A 22582-nucleotide genomic window follows, 5' to 3' on the forward strand; every position below is an offset into this window, starting at 1 on the left:
GACAATGGACAAATTGTATTTCTAAGCAAATTGGAATTTTCACTTGTCTTTCTCTCAAACATTAAAAATAGCAAGGGACAGCACCAGAGAAAACTGGTGAGAGACCACCTCAAAGAGGTAAAGACAACATGTTTTTCAGATTCTAACACTGGTTTCCCACTGATGAAAACCATGCTCTAAACAGAATGCTGAAGCAGTGAAGAAACTCTGACATGTTAAAAATTCTCCATCAAATTTTCAGATTGTTTGAGGATTCCAATAAGGGCAGGATTTATAGGTCTAGTTTCTCCCAAATAACCAGCCTTTTTTTTTTTTTTTCTTTTTTACTAACTGTAGCACACACTTACTCTCTCTGACTCCTTTTCTTAAACCTTACCCTTGACTCGGCTTTAAACACCAAAGTGCAAAGCCTATTGCTGATCTTATTTCCTGCTCTTAGTGTAAAAAAAGGATTCCAGGTGAATAGATGATATGAGTTTATGTGTCCGCTAGAAATTCTCGGGATGGAGCTGTGTTTTAGTCCAAAGCTTCACAGAACTATTAACGTGGTGGCTTTTTTCCCCCCCCTTTTCATCCTTTTGAACTTCTCCAGCGGAGACAGAGAGACAGACATAACAGGCAGACAGACAGTCATGAACAGACTCTCTCCCTCTTTCACACACACACACACACACACACACACACACACACACAGAACATTCAAGCTTTTTCTAAACTTCAGAATAGTGTTGTCTGGTCCGCTGTCTTCCTGATTTCCAGAAATGTTAGCCAAAAACAGGAATGCAAAATTAAAAAAAAAAAAAAAAAGAAGAAGCTGATGTTCGTAAGGATCAACAAGTCTTTTTAAAATGCACATTTTTCGGTTGGGGTTTTCGAGTTGGTAGGATCAGAGAGAGGCTCAGTGCTCTTCAGGCTGTTTTACATGAACTGCCTCCAAAGGACATTCTCCCTAAGCAGAATTCCTAGTGGCTTCAATTTTTAAACAATGTAACTATAGTAAAGACAGTATTGAATAAAAGACAATCTCCACAGTCTGACGCGAGAACAGACGTTTCCATTGATGCTTCTTTCCTTCTAGTCTTTGTTCTGTGTGCATATGTATTTTTCAAAGACTATAATTTTAATATGTGTAGTTTTGTACACTTTGTTTTGAAACATAAGGGAATCTTGCTTTCAGCAAAGCATTTGTTAAGGTTTTAGCTGCTCTTATGTGAGATGGTGTGTAGACTAGCCGGATTGCTTTGTGAGCGTGAAGCAGGCTGAATTAGCACCTGCCAGGTGTGTGGGTTACTGGGTTGGGGTCCAAGAGTCGTCCCTGGGGAAAGATGCAAGCCTTTGCCCTGGGTCTTCTCTTTTTCAAAGAATTTTATGAATGACTTTGATGAAGATCTGAGATGCTTGCTTTAAAATCCAGGGATGATTTGCAAAGGGGTAACTGTTATAAGTAGGTAACAGAATTTAGAGTTAATATGGCTTAAATAGGCTGCAGTGCTATGCAAAAAGATCTTTTATAACAGTAAATGCATCATAACTCATTGGTGTGTAAGGAAGGAGGTGACTTAACGTGGTGGCAATTTTTGAGGAAAAAGAAGGTTTATATGAACCAGCGGCTTGATGTGTCTGCAAAAAAGAAAAAAATCAAATTCAGATTCTGATAATAGTATAGTGTCCATATGTCACAAAAATTAATAGTGCCCCCCTCTAATTAACCACATCTGTAGTATTGTGTCCATTTCTGGCTGTCACATTTAAAGAGAGACGTTGACAAATTAGACAACTTCCAGAACAGTCCATGGGGATGGTGAGGGGTCTGGCAATCCTGTCATAGGACGTATCCTCAAAGGGTCTGGAAATGTTTAGCTTGAAGACTAAAAGTAGACATAAACTCTCTTCTGTTTGCTTCAGAAAGCAGAGCTAGCACCAGTGGGTGAAAGGTAGAGACGGGTTTCAACTCCAGACCTTTTTAACAGCACAGCTCAGCAAGGGAATCAACACCTTTACTTGGTCTGTTCTTTTAAGTATCAGAAATATTCACCTTTATTGCAATTAATGTTTAATCTGAAGGCTGTGATCACATTTTCGCCTAGGACAGCAAAGAAGCTTGTGATGGAAACATTTTATTTTTTTCTGATAAACTGTCTAAAAAGAAGAGTCCTGTGTGTTGCAAGTTGATCTCTTACAACTTGTAGCTGCAACAGGGCTATTTAACACATTCCTTCCTACCCTCCCATTCTGTTTCAAACATGAATATCGGAGAAGAGAATTAAAGGGCTTTTGGCTTTGTTTTGACTTTTTTCCCCTTGCAAACTGTCCTGGCCTTAATTTGTTTCCTATAGTTCTTCCTTTCCTGGTGTTTCTTGCTGGCTGGGAGCAGGCTTCCCGGGCAGAGTGGCCGCGGATGCTGGGGCACCCAGGGTTAAGGGGGAGCAGCCGCTGCTGGCTGCTGGTGCAGGACAGCTAAGCCCTTGGCTGCTGGATCCTCTTACCCTGGGGGAAGTGGGGGACAGTTCTCTTTTCTGCACTTTTCACCACTCTTATATGTCCTTGCAATATTTAGTTATGATTTTTAGCTTTTCAATTGAAGATAAAACCTTTCAATCAAAAGTAGCTTCCGACCCTGTGCTCTTTTAACTTCTCTCCATTTCAGGTTAGCCTGGATTCTGACTGTCTCAGGGGCACATTCTTAGTGTCTCAAACATGTCTTGTGGCAGATTTTCTTTCTCCTCCATCCACCTATTGACTGTTTATTTTGATTACCATATCTAACTTTGGAAATTTGATTGCTCAAAATTAATGTGTAGAGTATGCGACAGAGGACCCCACTTCTGAGGAGTAACACATCTGACTCCATGGAAACTAATTTTATGCCCTGGAGCCTTGAAAACTAAGGGTGACTCGGATGAGAGATGTAAAGAAAGAAGACAATATTCTTCAGACATCTTTTTTAACCAACTTTTTCCTACTTCTTTTACTCCTGCATCGTCTTCCCCTCCCCAACCCCCCCTCCCCCATATACCCACAATGTTCTCACTGAAATTATTAGGTCAGAAATATGGTCACTCTAACTCTGACTGTGTGAAGTATGTTTTTCATGCTGAACAAGTTTCTCCTTATTTTCTCTCTTTTGTAAAAGTGCCATGCACTTTTGTGCGATTGTAATAATGCACAGGGCAACTTGTAATGGCTCGCTTCCCAGTTGTTGAAGATGCCACAGGCGTTCCTGCGCTGAGCTCATATTTCCGAGAGAGAAATGCTCAAAGATGAGCTTCTGGCTTGTCAACGCTCGTTCACCTGATCCACAGGCAGCTGGTTGTGATTCCTTGAATGCAGTGCTTGCTCCTGCTCCTGGGAAGTAAATAATCACCAGTGTTAAATTTTAAAACTTAGAAAAGTTTTAAATACGTGGTCTCAAAACATAAGTTGCTGGCATGATGACTAATGTTATATTCTTGAAAAAAAAAATCAACGTGGGTAAAGCTAAAGCGCTGTTGTCTTCTAGAGTCACTTTGGTAGAATTTTTATTCTTTGGCTCTTCCTTCATCTAAGAATTTTTATGCAATATTTATGCAGTGGTGGTTTAAATGTGTTTTATTACTTACAAAGCACTCGTCTTTAGCACATCTCACTTTCTATTTAATTGCCTGGGACTAATCAGATTTTTAGAATAGATCTTCGGCGTTCTGTACACGGGAATTGCCACAGCATCTGTTGTGACATGGAAGGCAGACTTTTTCTTTTCTGACAAATGAAGCTGCTCATTTCAAAAATGCTTAGGAGTTAGGCAGCTCTGGTGTAAATTCTTTCCCAGTCTTTAATGTTTCACTCATTCGTCTGGTCACCACTTTGATTATTATGGAGATTTGGGGTTTATTGCGAATTTGAAAGAAGAGATCACAGTTAATTTTCCTGTAGTAGTTAAACAGTGAAATATTGTAGTTTCCGGTTTCTTCAGCGATAGGCATAGATGTAAAGTTATTCTTTTACCTTGGAATGCAGAAGAAAAGAAGAAATTAGCCCCAAAGGTCTTTTGTTTTGTTTTGTTGTTTTCCTCCTTAGCAAATTGATGTTTCTTGTTACGCGGTAAAATGACGCTGGTTATTCTCCTCTATGTAACAGTTAATCCGTGTAGCACCTTTAACATTTTTCCATCTTCTGGAGCTATAGAGTTGATTCTCATCAAAGACCAGTACTGCAGGAGTGGAAACAGAACAGGTTGCTACATGTGCTTATCAAAATTTGAAATGTATGCTCTTTTTTTGTCTAGCCGTTTTACTTCTAGGAGTTTAGCTTACAGACAGACTTGTGAAAGTGCTCAGAAGTAAAAGTATAAGGATGTTTCGCGGAGTATTGATAGCAATAATGAAAACGTAGGAAACGTAGTGGTCTTCTTTACTAGGCATTCTTTTATTTATTTATTTCCTGGGCGTCAACCTGTTTTGAGACTCCGTGTTAGATGCTGGGGATCATACGGTCCCAGCCATTACAGAACTTTTACACTACTGGAGTTGACTATGGTAAGTGCTCCCAACACTACTAGGATTTCTAGGGAGAGGATTTGGCCAGGCAGGGGGATTAAGGAAGGCTTCTCTGAGGACATACTCAGATCTGAAGGATGAGTAAATGTTAGGTGAGGTGAAGAGGAAAGGTGTATTTGAGGTAAAAGGAAGAGCTTTGTAGAGGCCCTGGGGGAGGTTGACTTGGCAAATAGAAGGTGCTGGAAGAAGTCCAGTGAAGTTGGAGCTGAGAGAGAAGAGGGAACCCAATGTGAGAGGAGGCGAGGTAGGAGGTCAGGGAGCGAATTTTGCTGGACCTGTTGGACCACCTTAAAGAGTGTAATCTGTATCCTAAAACCTATGGGAAGTCTTCAGAGGGGTTTTAAGCGGGACAGGATCAGATTTGCATTTCAAAAAGAGCATTTTGGCCGTTTTGTGAAGAAGAGGTTGGAGGGGTCAGAACTGCTTGCAGCACACTGGTTCCAAGGCTACTTTAGTAATCCCCGGATGGAGATGAAGCCCTCCTGCGCCCGGATGGTGCCGGTGCCGGGGAGATGAAGCTAGGACGGACTTTTTGAGGAGTAAATAGCAACAGGAGTGGGTCGTGGACCGAATTCACTGGAGATCGGCAGGAGGAGATGTCAAGGATGATTTCTAGATTTCTGTCATATTCAGGAGGGTGAATGGGGGTGCCATTCAGGGCAGGAGCAATGCCGGAAGAGACCCAGACTCTAAGGGAAAGATCAGGAGTCCTCCTTGGGACAGGCTGAGTTCGAGGTGTCGAAAAGGAAATTATGTTTGAGCAATGCAACCTTCAAATGTGATATCATGTAAACACGTCCAACATACATGCTAAGGGAAAAAGTGTGATCACTTTATGTGAAAAAGAGCACGGTGTGTGTCTGTGGATGTGCACAAACATATGTCTGCATATGCATACACGTGGAAACATGCAAAGTGACTCCCCTAAGGCATTGGAGGGGGGCCAGGGATAGATGAGAGGGGATCTTTATGTTTTATACCCTCCTGGTTATACCATTTGAATACGTTGCAATGAGGGTATAGGGCTTCTATAATAAAGAAAAGGAATGACAGTTCCAAGTAAACAACCAATATGAGAGTATTTCTCTTTCAGAGGTTTCTTAATTGGAAAAACCTTGCAAGGATTATTGTATTTTTTTAAATTTTTGAACAGAATTTTCTGACAGTTTGACTTCCCTAACCCAGTAGTAGCTCTTACACTCTGCCTTTTAATCCTTTTCCACTAGATTGCACTATTACACTAGATTTCACATAGTCTGTGTACTATTTTGTATTCTGCCTTTTGCTAATTTTGTTAATTTCAAAATAGTCCAACATTTTGCAGATCAGGACATTAAACTATAATCGTGCATATACCTACAGCATATATCAGGCATCTCTTTTGTTAAGGGTCCCACTGGTGCTCCTTAATCGTCTAACATTTCTGAGATGGAACGTAGACAGTGCCATTTCCGGGCTATGGAAACACAGTATGTGTTTTAGTCAGGCTATTTGAGCAAAGGAGCAAAACTACCAAGAGAAGAGGATAACTGTCTTCTCCATTAGCTATTCTATCAAATCAACACTTTTTCTTTTATTGGACTTTGAATCTCTCCCCTCCCCCCCCATTTTGAAATGTATGATGCAAAGCTGAATCTTGTGTCCATGCAGTTTTTGCTTCTGTTGCATTATTTCCTCGGGAAAAATTCCTAAGAGTTTATGAGAGTCAGAGATAGCACATATCAATATGACTTGTTTCTTATTGCATCTGGCTTTCCTCAAAAGGATTAAGCTGCGGCTCTCACCCAGCATGCCTGGCCAGTGCCATCTTCTTAGTCCTCCGGGAAGCCGCATGGACTGGGGGCAGTATTTGGAGCCCCTGGGCTGTTAGCTCTGCTCGTTAGCAGCCTCCAGCGTTTACTCCACTCAGCTATAGAAATATTATCATTTCTCATGTGTCTTAATGACCGTGAAAACAAAAAAGAGAGTGCTAAAGTCTCTGTTGCCAACTGTACTCACAATTTTTTTTCATCTACTTTTTAAGAAATCACATTTAAAGGAATCTAAAGTTTCCTTCGTATTAGTTGTAGATTAAATGTAATAAGAGCTCACATTTTTTGAGAACATCATTATGTGCAAAGCACTCTTCTGAAGGTTTTAAATGTATTGTCTCACTTAGTAACTCGTAAAATGTCTCTATGAAGCGGGCACAAGACTGTCCCTGACAGAGAAGGAAACTGAGGTTCAGAGCTATTGCATAACTTGCCGAGTGGACAAAAACTGGGATTTCAACCCAGACACTCTGTCTTCAGACACTCTGATAGAGAACACGGTCTTTCTGTATTCCAACTTCATTTCACTCTAAAGTCTAATATCTTACCTAGCTTGTGCTAAAATTATAAAACTCAAATAATTTTCAAATGTATTTAATAATTCCTGATGTTTCGCCTTGCTGGAACTCCAATGTTTTAACAAAGTTTTAAGGCTTCTTATTTTGGCATTCTTGGGTTTAAAATCCTGCTGTTACATTTCTCTTAGCTATATCTTTTCCTGAGGTTGGAGTGGACAGTACTTTTTAGCCCTTTCTCCCCTCATAGTTTCCAACCTTTTAGATTTCCTATTTTAATGAAGATTGTGTGTGTGCACTCATGCCCATAATGCATGGAATTTTTATGGGCATTTCCTCATTCTATTTCTAATCTACAATCAGGGGAAACTTTTTCTAGAAAGAAAAATAAGTAGAATATGACCTACAATCAGGGGAAACTTTTTCGAGAAAGAAAAATAAGTAAAATATGACCTACTAGTAATAACAGTATTTCAAATTACATTTACAAATACGTAGTTTACAAATTGTTTTCCCATTTAACCATTTGGGGTTAGTATTGACAAGTAGATGACACGGACTTTGCAGTAAGCCAAGAAATGGGTTCAAAATCCAATTTGGCCACTTAGTAAACACATGACCTAGGGTAAGTTCCATAATTTCCCAAGACTTCTTGCCCTCATGGAAAAATGGAACTAATAATACCTACTTCACATAAGTGATGATATAAGGATTAAGTTCATTAACATGTATAAAACCTTAGTGTAGTGCCTCACACTTAGCATTCAAAACATGGTAGCTAACGATAATGTCAGATTTAGAGAGAAAAATATGAAGATATATTAATATAAGAGACAATTGAAGAAGTATTAAGCAGGGTTGCAGAAAGGAAGGGAAGAGAAGATGTAAGAGGCAAGGAGGTGACATAGCGACATGGGGAATGGTGAGAGAAGCAGAGAGATGTCGGGGACGTGAGCTGTATATCCGCTTTATGAAAACAAAGTCTGTGTCCCCTTCAAGTGAAATATGAAAAGAGACAGATGAGACAGTGGACAGAGAAAGACGTGACAGTTCGGTTCTAAGGTGAGTGCGTTAATCAGATTAAATTTCATTTGGCATTTCCTGCTGTTTACTTGGACAGCGATGTCGAAGTAAGTTATTATTTATTATTTCTTTCCCTTGACATTCTGATTAGCTCATCAGCAATCAGTCACCATTCACAGCTCTTCAATTGCTTTTATTAAATAACAAACCCCTCCCCCCCAAGTCTGCAAATTATTCAGGTTTGGGAAAGAGTAATGTCTCTTCAGAGAGTGCTCGCCCCAGGCCAGATGAAATGTCGTCAGTCATGCTGCTACAAGACTCAGAATAAATCATGGAATCTTAAGACAAACTTTAAGTATTGTATGGTTTCTAGGAAATTTTAAGGGCATGCCAGCCACCTTTGGATTAATTCAGGCTTTGATGATTTTTGAAAGGGAGCGTTGAGGAATTGGTTAAATTATATATGCCAGTTAATTGTGTGAATGTCTTCTTAGCTTGGGCTGTGTAAACCCAGTATGTATGTTATTCTTTGCTTTTATGTTTATGAATTAGAGCAAAACTCACATCCAGGTACAATTGTAGCAGAGATTATCATGAACTCAGTGAGCACAGTGGAGTTTCTTTCAAGATTTCTGGGGATGGTCTATTATCTTTGGAAAGAGTCCAAGAACCAGTCCATACACGTTGAAATTTTTTTGCACATTAGATTTAATCTTGAAAAGTTATGTATAGAGCAAATATGTTTTAAATTGAGTTATATTTTCCCATGATAACTAAGGAAATTTGTTCTCACAGAAAAGAAATGCTCTGGTCCTTTTCTAACAAAAATCAAACTTTGAAATCATGACATTTTTCAGTGAGAATATCTGCGTTTGTCATTGCGTGGATTATAGTAATTTTCTATACAAGAAGCTAGTCAAGTGGATCCATGATCTTGGACACACAATTAAAAACAAACAGTTGTTTCCATGTTATTGCGATTTCTCCCCCCAATACAAAGTGTGGGAATTGAATGTTTGAGCAGACATACCATCTGTGATGTTGTGTCTTGCTGTTAGTGACATTGTCTGGTGAGTAGCATCATAAAAAAGTTGTCTTTTTTTTTTAGATTTATTGGACTGCAGTCTTCTGTGGTCAGAGGGGAACTTTAGATGTATCACTATGAACTTTAAAAAAAAATGAACATGCTCAAAGCAATGCTGGCCTTAAAATAGAGCAATATTTGTGGGATGTCTTACACTGCTTCCATTTGTTAATGATTGAGAAACCAATCAAATTTGTCCTTTGAATCCTGTAAAAGCCAACTGGACTACCCTTATATAGGACCTGGAAATTATGAGCAATGATATGCTGTCTCACCTGGCAAGGACATGACAGAGTGGAAGACAAAAATATCTCACAGACTTGTTATCCTCGTAAATTCTTTAAATCATCCATAAAGTACAATATGTACAGTTTTGTGTGTAACTTTGAACACCGATTCTTAAGCATATGTAGTCTGAGAACCACTGGGCTAGAATAAAGGAAGGAACAAAAGGGGTGCTGTCCGGATACTCAGACCGTTCTGTCTTTATGATAACTCCCCAATCCATGGGAGAGTGGGGGTACAAGTGGGGAAGGTTTTCAGCTCTAAGGTCAGCCTACATTTGGCATGTATGATGTGACTCAGTTGACTGTCTTACCTACCCTTGGGTTCTGTAGTTCTCCTCTCAGTCTTCTAAAGTTCATATTTGTGTATGAGAATTGCCTGATGAAATTGTGTAACCCACCTACCTAAATTCTCCATGGTGGAGTCATGAATATGTGTTTTTAAAATTTTTTTTGTGATGAATTTTTAGGGGTGTAAATATGTATTTTTAGAGAGCTGCCCAAGTGATTCTTAGGTGACCAGCACGCCGCCTTTGGAACCCAGTGATCAGGAGAACGCAGGGAGCAGGTATTTTGCCACAAGAGACCACTATGAACATTTCTTATCGTATTTTAACGTAAATTATTTAGGAAGTGATGACTGTAGTTTTCTTCTAGATTTAAAAGGACATAATTTCAGCTGTTAAGCAAATCAACCATTTATTAGGAAAATCATCCAGAAGATTGATCTTTTAGTAGATATAAAATTAGTACACTTAAGTTTACAGATTTTAAAAATTACACACCAACCAAGTCATTTATTTGCTTGGGGTGCTAGAGCCTTTGATTTCCACTCGCAGGTATCACTGAAATGATCAACTGAGGTTTTGTTTGCTTGTTTGTTGGTCTTTAATTACTTGGGTTTTGAATTGTATTCTTTTTTTTTTTTTTTATTTTGGAAGGGAACTTGGTATTTCTCCTAATTTCGTTTAAGCTCAGAATTTTCTTCAAAATTCAGTTTAAAAAAGAATATACATTTCATCTCTGATTTACTAAGGTGAGAGGCCCTTTCAACAAGAAGTTTCCTGTGCCTGCCCCGACCAGTGTTGGTCTTCACTTGTCCTTACTTTCTGAATCATGAGGTATTTTCTTTGCTTGTATATGCTGGTCTCACCCATTCTGGCTTCTCTTACATTGCATCTCATCGGTTTTACTCCTTTTCTTTATCCTCCGTCTCTTTCTCTCTCCTTTTGTCTTTTCCTCAGTTTCTGAACAAAATCTGTTACCCCATGCTCGCATCACCAGCGCTCTCTGCACCTTGCTGCGTCTCAGTCTCTCTAGTGTGTCATGTCATCTCTTTGCTCCCCTATCCTGGCCAGTGTTCTTGAAAGATTAACTGTATTTGCTGCATCTACATGTTGACCTTTTGCAGTTTGGCTTCTATTCTTATCCCTTTGTTGGAACTCCACTTTCAAGGAGTCACCAGTAACTTCTCACTTTACACATCCAGCAGTCTTTTCTAAACTCTCATTCTCTTTGACCTTTATGCAGTATGCGAGGGTGTGGATTCCATCCTCCTTGATACCTCTTCCGTTGACATATGTGACACTTCAGGCTTGGTTGTCCAACCTCTCTGACTGCCTTGTCTCTGATTTCTTTGCTGAATCATCCTCTGTGCTTGCTATATAAATGTATTTATTAACCTGTTCTTCTGCCTTTGCTGTCCCTCCCACTTTTTTGTGCGTTCCTTCTTGCTATATTTCAGCTCCAGAAGCTAGGACCAAGCTGTGGGGTATATCCTCAGGGACTCTGGGACTGAGTTGAACCCAGAAGGAACATACCTGAGATAGCTAGAGGAAGGGAGAATGAGATAGAGACCCAATGTTATAGCTAGGAAAATGGTACCCAAATCCCATGTCTGAAAGGTAAGGATGAAAAATGGGGGAGTAAGCAGTAAGAGTGGTAGTTCGGTTGATGAGAAAGAGCATAGAGGAATGGCTCAAGAATGTGAAGGTGTCTCTTCTCCAGATCACTTTGGATATGAGGGTGCCTAGTGCATTACCTGGGAGCGTAGTCTGTTTGAAAATTGTACTGTGGTTTGACTTCCACCACCATTCCTCTGGGGATGAATGTTCAAATCTGGATCTGAAGCCCCAGCAAGTTCTCTTATGCATCAGAGTTCCATTTCCATCTTCCTCTTAGATGGTTTCACCTGGATATCCAAGTGGTACCCTGAATTTAATATGGCTCAAATTTATTGTCTTTTTCCTGAAACTGACTCCTTTTTTGGGGGGGATTCCTAATGTATCACTGTTCTGTGTCACTCTGGATCAGATATTCAAAGTCATCTTTGATTCCCCTTTTTTAACTAACCCACATGCAGCAATTTGAAAACTTTGTCAGGATTATCTCCATGATATTATATAACTGGCCCCACCTTTATTTTCCTTTTGCTTCAGCCATGATTTATGGGCTAACAGCCACCCTACACTCCACAGATAGCCCCCTACTTATTACCCCCTGACCCCAATTATGTTCATTTTTGCCAGTGTAATGTTTCTAAAACTCAACTGTGAAATTTAAAAGATATTTTAAACTTATCACAATATCCCTAGCCAGGGATAATGGCTTCCCCCCTCAGGGTTTTGTAGTACTTATGTTTTCTACCACTGTGTGTATGCGTAGTTATTGTGTATGTATGTGTATATATATATATATTTCATACATATTTGTGTACATGAATTATCCTTATAGATTATAAACTCGTTGGGGTGCAGGACCTGTGTCTTGTTTACCCTGTATCCCCACATACGCAACAAATATTTATTAAATGGAATTAAACAGCTAGTTGGGCCGGAAGGAATCTAATCTCAGTTAATAGTAGGTGACCTGGGATAGTCATTTTAATTTGACATTAATTTCATTGTTTGTGCGTTTGTTTTATTCTGAAAAGCTTTTTTGTTAAGCTGTGCTGATGGTATAAATGGAACAGTTAACTGGAAGACCAAACAGGCCAACAGTTTTATTGTCAGCAGAAAAATGACTGGTGGGAAGAAAGATGGTGAGTCTAGGTGGTAAATCTAAATCCCCTTTGGGGAGTCAATTAAATGTCCGCTTTCGGTATTCCTTTTGCTTTTTTAGTCATGTGTGGATTTTTTTTTTTTTTGATAAGTCAGTCTGAAAAACTCCAGTTTTGTTTTCCTAATCTTCTAAAACTTCTGATCTTTATGTTCTTAATCCATTATTTTCTAAGTTTTTTTTCCTTTGCCATAGTTTTGCTTTTTTTTTTTAACTAAAAATAATTCTTGTTTTTAACCTATTGTGACCCTTATCCAGTCGCTAGCTTACCACTTATAAAAATTGTTCCACTGTGGTCATTATAACAATTTATTTATAACATTGAAAAACATTAAGAAGCACATTTAACATAAATCATTTTAAAAACAGTGTTTATACAACCTTAGAAAAATGGTCATAAAATATTTTGGCTAATTGTGGATGATTTTTTGACTGATTGTTTTGTTGCAAAACCAAATTGATATGTTTTGCTATTAAATAATTAGATGGCACTTATTTACTATTGGAAAGATGACCTGACCCTTGGATGATTGATTATTTTTTCTAAATTTTTTCTTCCCTATCATAAATGTGTCCATTAACAATATGCCAGGACCTTTGAAATAATGCGTTTCATCAGGGAGAAAAAGACTTGCTTAATAACAAAAAGATTAGTTGTTTTCAAAATGTCAATTATCCTCATAAGCTTTCACTTAATATTTCTCGGTTATTTGCCTTTAAGATCTTTCTGCCCATCACCCCCTGCCCAAACCACACACCACACACACACACACACACACACACACACACACACACACAATTTTGGCTATATGTGGTCATGCATGTGGACATGTAGCTTGGTTTCCATAACTTTGGGGCAACCAAAGTGTCTATAAAAATAACAACAATTTAAAAATGTTTTTAAAAGAACCATCATTTTTTGTGATAAAATGGCTTTACTCTCATATATCAAATCCTGGGTACCTTGTAGGAGTGATTCCTGGCTCTCCTTGTTGTCTTCATTCAGCCCTGAAGTTGGGGATCACTAGCTTTTTTCCAGCTCGCACCAAATTATTCCTTAGGGGGAATCATTGACTCCCAGGTCTGTTTCACAATAGGACAGAGGCTGCCAGTTCTCCTCTACTCTGCTGTTTTTGAAACAAACCCGCAAACGCCTTTGCATTTCTAAGGAATTTTTTTTGCTAATATCTATAAGAAAACATAGAGTTTTATAACAATAACTTCTCATGAGAAGATCACAAAAATTTATTTTAAATGCACTAACTGCACTTATTCTAGATTCTAAGCCCATCATCTCATAGTCCTTTCCCTAAACCCTCCTTAGATATTCTCAAGGGATTCTCCCTGGTTTCTTCAAGGGAATTATCCCTGATGACCGCCTGTGTCTGGCAGGTTCCTTAATCAAGCCGAGGGCCCTCAGCTTCTTAGACACATCCACACTGCCTGTGTTCTCATCTTCCTAGTTATGGCCCCAGGTGGCCCTCAAGGTTGCCATCTGCAATGTATTAAAGCTCTGTCATATCCTGAGGACTTGGGACCTGCCCTGATTTCCTGGTGCCCCACACAAGATTACCAAAAGCGCTCTCTCTGGACTTCAAACCATTCTGCACTAAATTTACAGTCATACTTTCTTTTTGTCTTCAGTTCCTTCTCTTTCCCTTTGTTCTCTAGAACTCCTGTCATCTTTGAACATGTCCCTCCATTTCCTATTTGATTTGCTAAAAAGGTATTCCATAAGAGGCTGTTAAGCCCTGTTGAGTCATCTACTCTGGTGCTTTCTTAGTGAAATGTACTGTTCCAAGACCTTTGCCTATAGCATTTTCCAGAATCTTCAAGGAATACTTCTCTCTTCCTCTTTTAAACTTCATGCTCCCATTGGACCGCAAATTGATTTTTCTCCTTGGAACCTGAGTGATAACCGTAATTCTCAAAATAGAGGTGATTAATAGATCTTGAATCTACTGAGGTACCACAGCCTCAGTTTCTTTGCAGTGTTCTTTAGCTTCTTCTCCCTTTCTGGTCTCCTCATCCAATTTAAATCCTATCATTGTAGTTCTATGTACAGAGAATAATACGTTTCATTAGCTGTATGAAAAGAGTTGTTTCTAGTTGCTTTTGTAGCAAGGCCATTTTAAGTGCTCCCGCAGATATTAAATGTTTTTTGAGATGTTCTTGACCATGCGTCCCAGTCATCTCTTTCTGACCATTTCAAGAGAGCACAAAAGGTTATAAGAGCATTTATATAGGAAAATAAGTTTAGTGACTGTATTTTTTGTATAACTTTCTTTTAAGATAATGTTCAGTTCTAAACTTTAGCAGTGGGAGGGGCGTCTGGGTGGCTCAGTCCTTAAGCGTCTGCCTTCGGCTCAGGGCATGATACTGACATTCTGGGACTGAGCCCCGCATCAGGCTCTTCCGCTAGGAGCCTGCTTCTTCCTCTCCCACTCCCCCTGCTTGTGTTCCCTCTCTCGCTGGCTGTCTCTCTCTCTCTCTCTGTCAAATAAATAAATAAATAAATAAATAAATCTTAAAAAAATTAAAAAAATAAACTTTAGCAGTGGGATGGTGTCTCTTCTGTAAATAGGATTTTGAGGAATTTGGAGTCTCAGAGCAACACATTTGGCATCATTCTATCTTGATACACATGAATAGTTAAATTAATATTAATAGTTTTAAAAAATCATAAAATCATAAAGAGCACTCTAAATATGGATTCCCTTTTCTTTTTCCTAGGGTAGAGACAGACAAACTTAAAATTTACCCCAAAATAATTTTAAAAAGGTGTAAGTCTTCATATTACTAGCTTATATACTTCATTTAGATAAATGTTTTTAAATTCTCCTTTTTTACTTAGGACAACTCATTTTCCAAAATGGGTTAGATTTAGGCTTACTGGAAGACTTTCATTGCTTTTTTTTAATTGAGAAACAAGAAACAAACTTTCTCCTAAGAGAAAGTCAAAATAATCATGTACTGATTTCCTATTTATTTTCCACTTAAATGTTAAACTTGAATTTGACCTTCTTGGGAATGAAGTACTATGTACTCTGAATAATTTGTTAGAATTCTCTTCTGCCATCTTAAAGGAGCTCCTCCTTAGCTCACTGACAGTCAAGGAACGGGCATGACTTGAAGATAGAAACATCTCTCTAGATGCTTTCTTTTCCTGTGTGGTTGGAGAGGAGCAGGAGGTGCTCTTAGGACTGAAAATACATGTTCTTCTTCGCCTCTGAATGGTGGCAAAGTTAGGATGAATAATCACCAAGTTCCAGGACTTCAAAGGACCATCTATTAGGGAGATGAGTTTTTCCTTCTAGGCTCTGGTTATGATGGTGGAAATGTCTCCTTTTAAACTTCAGGTTTGTTTCTTTCTTTAAACAAAAGAATCTTTAGGTTTGTTTCTTTCTTGAAATTGTGATTGTCAACATACTTCTTCTAACTGTGCAGTGTTATTACTATAACTTCACAAAATAAAGAATGAACTTGGATTATCTAGTCAAATTCTGGTTTGTCATCGAACAAGAGAGATAAGAAAGTGAAGGTGTTATGCAGCATAATTAGCTTGCCGTAGTGGGTCATAATAATATAACGTACAGCCACCAAATGTATTACTTTGTGTTTTCAAATCAACAAAATACGTGACTTCCTGGGTTCAAGTCCCCGGCTTTTCCTCTTACTATTCCTGTAGGCTTGAACCTGTCGTTTTGTGTCTCTGGATTCAGTTTTGCTCTCTATGAAGTGAAGGACTGAACTCTCCAGGAGAGCAAGTGCACGCCAACTCCAATCGGTAGTATCTGTCAGGAATCCTGGGTTAAGTAGAATGCTGAGGCCATATCCAAGTAAGAAGTAACGCTATGATCTGTCTTTGGTAGAGAAATATATTTGGCATGCTTAGACAGGATGACATCTAAAGCCCTTTTCAACTGCAGTGTTCATGAGACTAAGTTTATTGATCACCAATTAACAATGGTTTGCAGCCACTTTCCAACTGACATTTAAGAAAAAAACAACAGGACAAAACAAAAACATGCGATCATTATATGGAAAATCAAGACGTTTAACAAAATGGTTTCGGTAAGTGGCTTTGGTTGGGAGAGAGAGGAAAAAAACCTTTTTGCTTTTTGTAGAAAAGAGGCAAATCGTGGTTTGTCTTCTACTCATGTAAAGAACAGTGCCCTTATCTCTTAGAGGAATGAAGTTTAAAAAGGCAATGTAGTGCCTTCCTTGTGATGAATTCTGCAGCCCAGGCATGGTCTGCAAAATAGAAATGGTCTCTGGCCACTGCCAAATGAATGGCCTACAGCACTTTGATGTTGAGTAAACTCAAAGGTGAAGGGCAGACTGCTGAGAAAAGCTTCTGATTCAAAACCAAGATTTATAAAGCGGGATTGATAAAACACCGGGTCAATCTTAGCGAGGAAAAACAACCAAACAGGTTGTGTGCCTGGCTGGATACTGGTGTCCCTCAGAATATTTTTCTACAGCAATTATCTGGTTTGGTAATTAAATTTTAATTTGTAGAAATAACACGTTAAAAAATAGGTTGGGGAGGAAACCATAAATATATCAGACTCTGAAAACCCTGAAATGAGTTCTTTCAATGCAGAGATAGCAAATGAGATTCATCTCTTATAATCAATTCTGATTAATTGGTAGCAGCTTCTGGGAGTGCTGTGGATACCGGGCCTCCGAGCCACAGAAAGAGCTTTTAACAGTTAAAGCTGTAAAATATAAGACAAGTCTTATTTTTTCCCTGACAGAACTTACAATTTTTAATGAGCAGGGGTGGTCATATAGTAAAATAAGTTTAGCAATTATATTTTTAATGTAACTTTCTTTTAATATTCCAATTCTTAACATTAAGATTCACATAAGGATTCTTCATGTGAAGAGGATTTTGAGGAATGGAAATGTCTTGGTGCTTAGGCAAAAGTTTATTTTCGAAAGCTATACCAGATAAATGACTGTTTAGTATTATCTTTCATCTTAAACGTCTTTAAAAATCTTCTTCTTCATTTTTACCCCCAGTTTTTTTTTCTGGATAATACTTACCATCAAGGCAATACTACGAAGAGTTGAGAAATATGCATCATCTTATTTAAGTAATTTGCACGCAGTTAAAGCACCCCTGTCATGCTTCCCGTTGAATAGCTTCTCTCTTAAAACTCTCCAAACATGAGAGGCAAATTAAGAACACTGAAATGCTTTTAGAAATAGACTTTAATTTCTTATTAATAAATTACTTATTAATTATAATGCATTATAATATTCTTAGGCTTGTTTAGCTATTGCTAAGGGTAATAGATCACTTAATCAATAGATCTCTTTGTTTAAATTATGCAGTATATTTCCCACACAGCAAATATGTAAGAAATTATTTTATACAACACATTAAATCCATTCATTTTGATTTGACAGTCCATGTTTACATAATGTATGGGTTGAATTAAGACTTTCTATGCTACACTTATTTATTTCTGAATGCATTTAATACATGGAGTTTACGCCGCCGTCTCAAGTAATGGCTATGTCCCAATTATAGTAAGATCATCTATTCAGAAGTACACCGCATCAACTAAGGACCAGGAAATACGCCACAAAAGGGTCTTCGGGTGGCCAAAATCGATGCAGCAAACGCAGGCCCCTGTTTTTCACATCTAGCAGAGCCCCGTGTGCGTGAAAACAGAACGAATTTGTTCTTCCTTTAACACGCCACGCCACCTCATTTGGTAGTCTGGTTTCTAAACCTGCAGCAGATTAATAGCAGCAAATTAGAAGGGATAGAGAAGCTGCTATAGGAAACATACTGATAGCAATGAGAAATGACAGCTGACACGTTGTCTACAGACGAGAAAACAGAAAATCTATAAAACACACAGCCTTAAAAAGCATTTGCAGACTGGGACCCACAAGCAGAGGTGTGAGATCAGTAAATGACAAGGCAACCAAACGGTCCGCAAGGGCGTCGTTATATAATAGAGCAGAGTGTAATAATTGATGTGCCAAATGTTGATCCTCCACCATCATGAAAAAGGATCGATTCGGTACTTGAGAAAACTCAGCTCTCCGAAATGTTTCCTCCTTTTGGGCTTCGTGGTGAAGTGAGGATTTACTATCTTAAACCTGAAAAATTAGCAAGTGATCCTGTAAGGGGACCTTTTAGAATGTTTACTTTGTTGATAAAGCATCTATGAGAGAGACGTACACATAATAGGTACCTAACAAAGGCCACCCAGACGTGAATACTGACAATACTTGATGACTTTCTTCTCGAAGAGTTCCGCGGAGAGACAGCTTTGAGATTGAAATCTAGCTGGGACTGGCAGGGTCTCACACTGAGCAGCTACTTTATTTTATAACCATGTACTCGTGCTTGGTATTGCAGGAAAAGGGCTGGTGAGTGTTCTCTGGACTTTTTTGTAGAGAAGGGACTTGGTATGTGCCTGTGCACGTGCATATGCCATTAAAAATAATCATGGTGCTAATTGTGAAGTTACATGCTATAAATTCATTAGCAATGCACCACCATAAGCCTTTCAAAATTTAATGTTTACTAAATACATCCAAATTTGCTTTTGTTTTTAAGTAATTGTAAATAAGCACTCAAATGCACACGCTCATCACGATGTCGCTCCCTTAGGGGGAAAATTTCAAATGGCCTATTAATAAAGGAAGACAGGACGCGATTTAGCTAGCATGAGGTCCCACTTTATTGCTACTGCCATCGCCGTCTGTTACTTGATTCTTGGCTGTCTGCTGTCACATCATTGTTGAAATGGCCTGTAGTTTTCTGTACCTTATGACTAAAACGTACAGAGACCAGTTTTTGTGAAGTTTTTGGTGGCATGGTAATGAAGGACATTGAGCTACGTTTAGGGAGGGTGACATAATTACCCTGGCCCCTTGCCCATATACCCCTTTGCTCTTCTCAGATATGAAATGTTCCCTTTAAAAAATGTGTTATTTATGACTACCTGTCTTCAGTTTTTAATCTTTGCAAATCTAGCTACCCTCGCTGTTTGAAGATGATGCGTTTGACCCCCTGTGGGTTGGACTTTTGGTTTAATTGTTTTTCCCATTAATGGTGATGGATTTGCACGGGACTTAGCCACACACTGGTTTCCGGTTTCATTTGTATCCAGTGGCATGTGTTTGCAGAGGTAATGGGTTTGCAGCCGGAGACGATTGCAAAGCCATGCGATACACAGAGAGACCAGACCCTGTGGCCTCAGCTTGATTAGCATGACACTGTGCACATGTATATTTCAGAGATTATTACATTTTAGTACTGTGTGTTTTTAGAGTTTAAATTTGATTTTTCAGGATTTGCTTTTAAAGAAGATAATATGCTTCAAGCTGTCCGTTTGTGAGTACTACTTAGATACATGTGAGCGCAACATGTGTTAGCCGAGTAACAGCCGTTGTTGCTGTGGGTGCAGAGCATATCAGCATCATTTATATAGCTCATGTTTAGAACAAGAGCCTATAACTTCAAATTCTGTGTCATTTGTTGTTTCCAAAAGGAAGCTGGGTATAAATACTGCCCAAAGAGCCTCTGTTGAGGAGCGATTTGTTTTGAGAGTGACAAATGGGGAAGGTAAAGGTAAAGGGCGCTTCTCTAAAATGTGTGGGTGCCCATAATTTAAACTGATGCTGCAAAAAGGAAGTATTATTTTCACAGACAAAACATAGTGGCTTAGTCATTTTCCATTTCTCGATGATGAATGTGCCATACGTCCATATCATGTTTTTCTACAAGTGAATGGCTTACTATACTTACAGAGAAGCAGGCTTTACTGTGGAGTTGCCAAGGTAACTGACCAGCAAGTAGGCAGCCCAGCCGATTGCAGAAAGGCAATTGAGTACATGTGAATAAAGAAATGTGCGTGTCATCTTAAAACCCACGAGGGCCGTGGTAAATCGTGGCTTGTATCTGTAGATCGCAGAAAAGTCTTTTTATGAAAGCAGAAACTGACATGCTTGAAGTGAGGTGAGAGGCAGCGGTAGGTACCCTTTTAGGGTTCCACTTCAGACCTTGCCGAGGGCTATCTAGAAAACAGAATCAGTGTAATATTGCTTCATATGACCAGCCTTTCTTTTGGCTTTCTAAGCTAGCTTTTACTACTTTATGGCAGCAAAAACTAAGGGAGACTGTTAGGAGTTTATAATGTAAATGGAGGATGATAACTATACATGTGTGAGAATTAATTCAAGTTATAAAACTGAAATTTAAGTGAAGTATTACATATATTTAGTCCACAAACATAACACCTGTGTTTACCTCCACAGTGCTTTTTAACTAGAAGCTGTTCATCCATTCAGTAGGCATTTATAAAATTAGTCAGCTATGTCAGACACCTTCTAGGTGCCAAGAAAATAACAAAGGTGAATAAAATTCAGTGGTGGACTTCAAGGTCTCTTAATCTCTAGTAAGTCAGATTAAAAATTCTGGAGAGATTCCTTTAGATGGTACAAAATTCTCCTGTGCTTTGAATGTAGGATTGTGATCTGGAATTTAAATACCTTTGGGTATAGAATGAAGTAACTTCTCAGTAGGGGTTCACGAATCTCTGTAATTTTACTCTTCTTATCAGTTTTTCTCCTTTTACCTTAATTATACCCCAGGATCACAGTCTTAATTTTTTTCCTTGAAAGGATCCCCCCAGTATTCCACAGCTGTATCTTGTACAAGTTTTCACCACAGAAATGCCCGAATCCCCATCTATAAGTTTCAGAATCTTGCTAGTATTTTAAGAGCCATGTCGAATTCTATTTCTTACATCAATCTTTTCCAGATCTTTTCCAGCTTCCATTGCTCCTCACCATCTTTCCAGGTATTGCCGGAGGAGTGTATACCTCAGGGTGACGTCATACCTAGTTAGGTGAACATTGGTCTCCCAAGCCAGATGGTGAACTTGTGGAAGGCAGGGACTGGGTCTCCTTCGTCTTCATATTCTCCACAGCACCTAGCACTCAGGGGACGTTGTGGAGTCCCGGGGGGGAAAATTGCAAATTCTCATCCTCACTATTTTTCTGTGATTTGTTCATTCTTGTTTTTTGAAAAAGGACCATTCCATAGGTGAGTAAGTTGTTCTTGGAGAGAAGAAGCTGTGTACCCTGATTGCCTTGTAAAGGCTACTTAGGAATACTAGCAAAGCAAGTCAAGAAAGGAGGAGTCTACTACATACCTCCTTTAAACGTAACTTGCAGCTTCCTTCCGTCTGTTGCATAGCCTTTGAAGCCGTGTTTTTAGTAGCAAAGCTATGGATACATGAAGCTACAAGCCAAATATTTTAGTTCAGTTCCCCATTTTTGGCAGCCATCCACAGAACTGCAGGGACAAGTTTTCACAGATAAAGAAACATTTTGTGGGAGTTCCTATTTTTATGCTGAAAAATTTACTGTCAATGATCGCGCTATCTAAGGCTTTTAGTTAGTTGTGAGCCTAGGGTGAGTAACCTTGAGGTTCTCAAGGTTAATTACTACATTTACAAATCTGTCAGTGACTAAGAAAAAAGAACTGACGGGATAGGATTTATCTGTTTAAAAGTTGCAGCCACTAGCCAATCAGGAAGATAGAAAAACTAAAAGAGATTGTAGAGGTGACAGGTGTAATGGCAGTAATGTGTTGGTGGAGGTGATGATAGCACAGGAAAAACAATAGGTGGGAACTAATCAAACCTATTTAGCCATTTTAGTGTACTCACATATCTTAAGCAATCAGCAAATCATGAAGTCTGTGCCCCATTTCATTTAAAGAAATTATTTGCACTGAACTTTATTATCTGTTATTGTTTATTTAGGGTATGGCATAGTGGAATAGATTATATTACGTGAAATAGTAAATGTCAAGATCAGGTAAAATGGGATAAAGGAGAGATACGAGGAGAGATACAAGGAATAATATGAAAAAAGTATCCAATACATTTTTATAAGTGTATATGAGAGTCACCTTACATATACTGATGGTATTTTATAGTCTGATATGCTATGTATAGCAAATAGTTAATACAGTTTAGATTCTTAGCATTTAAAAATTACTCTTTATACTTTGTTTTGATAAAAGGAAAAAAATAAACTGTAGTAATTATGTAGTCTGTCAGTTCTCATGATATATTTTGTTGGTAATAATGCCCATAAAAAGAAATTACTGAAAAAATATTATGGATGTCTTCATTATTTAATAACAATTTAAATTATTAAATGTGCCTAATTTTGTTTGCATAATATTTGAAAGTCTCTAAACACACCACGTTGAAAGAGTTGTTCTATG

General features: G+C 38.5%; 1 protein-coding gene across 2 annotated transcripts in view; it reads left to right on the forward strand.

Moving 5' to 3' along the window:
- Window positions 1-22582, forward strand: part of SGCE (sarcoglycan epsilon) — a 66824-nt gene that overhangs the window by 3458 nt on the left and 40784 nt on the right. The gene's annotated exons all lie outside the window — the stretch shown is intronic.

This window comes from Ursus americanus, chromosome 3 (genome assembly GCF_024610735.1).
Source record: "Ursus americanus isolate L20-20 chromosome 3, mUrsAme1.1.p, whole genome shotgun sequence".
In the NCBI taxonomy this organism is placed as follows: Eukaryota; Metazoa; Chordata; class Mammalia; order Carnivora; family Ursidae; genus Ursus; species Ursus americanus.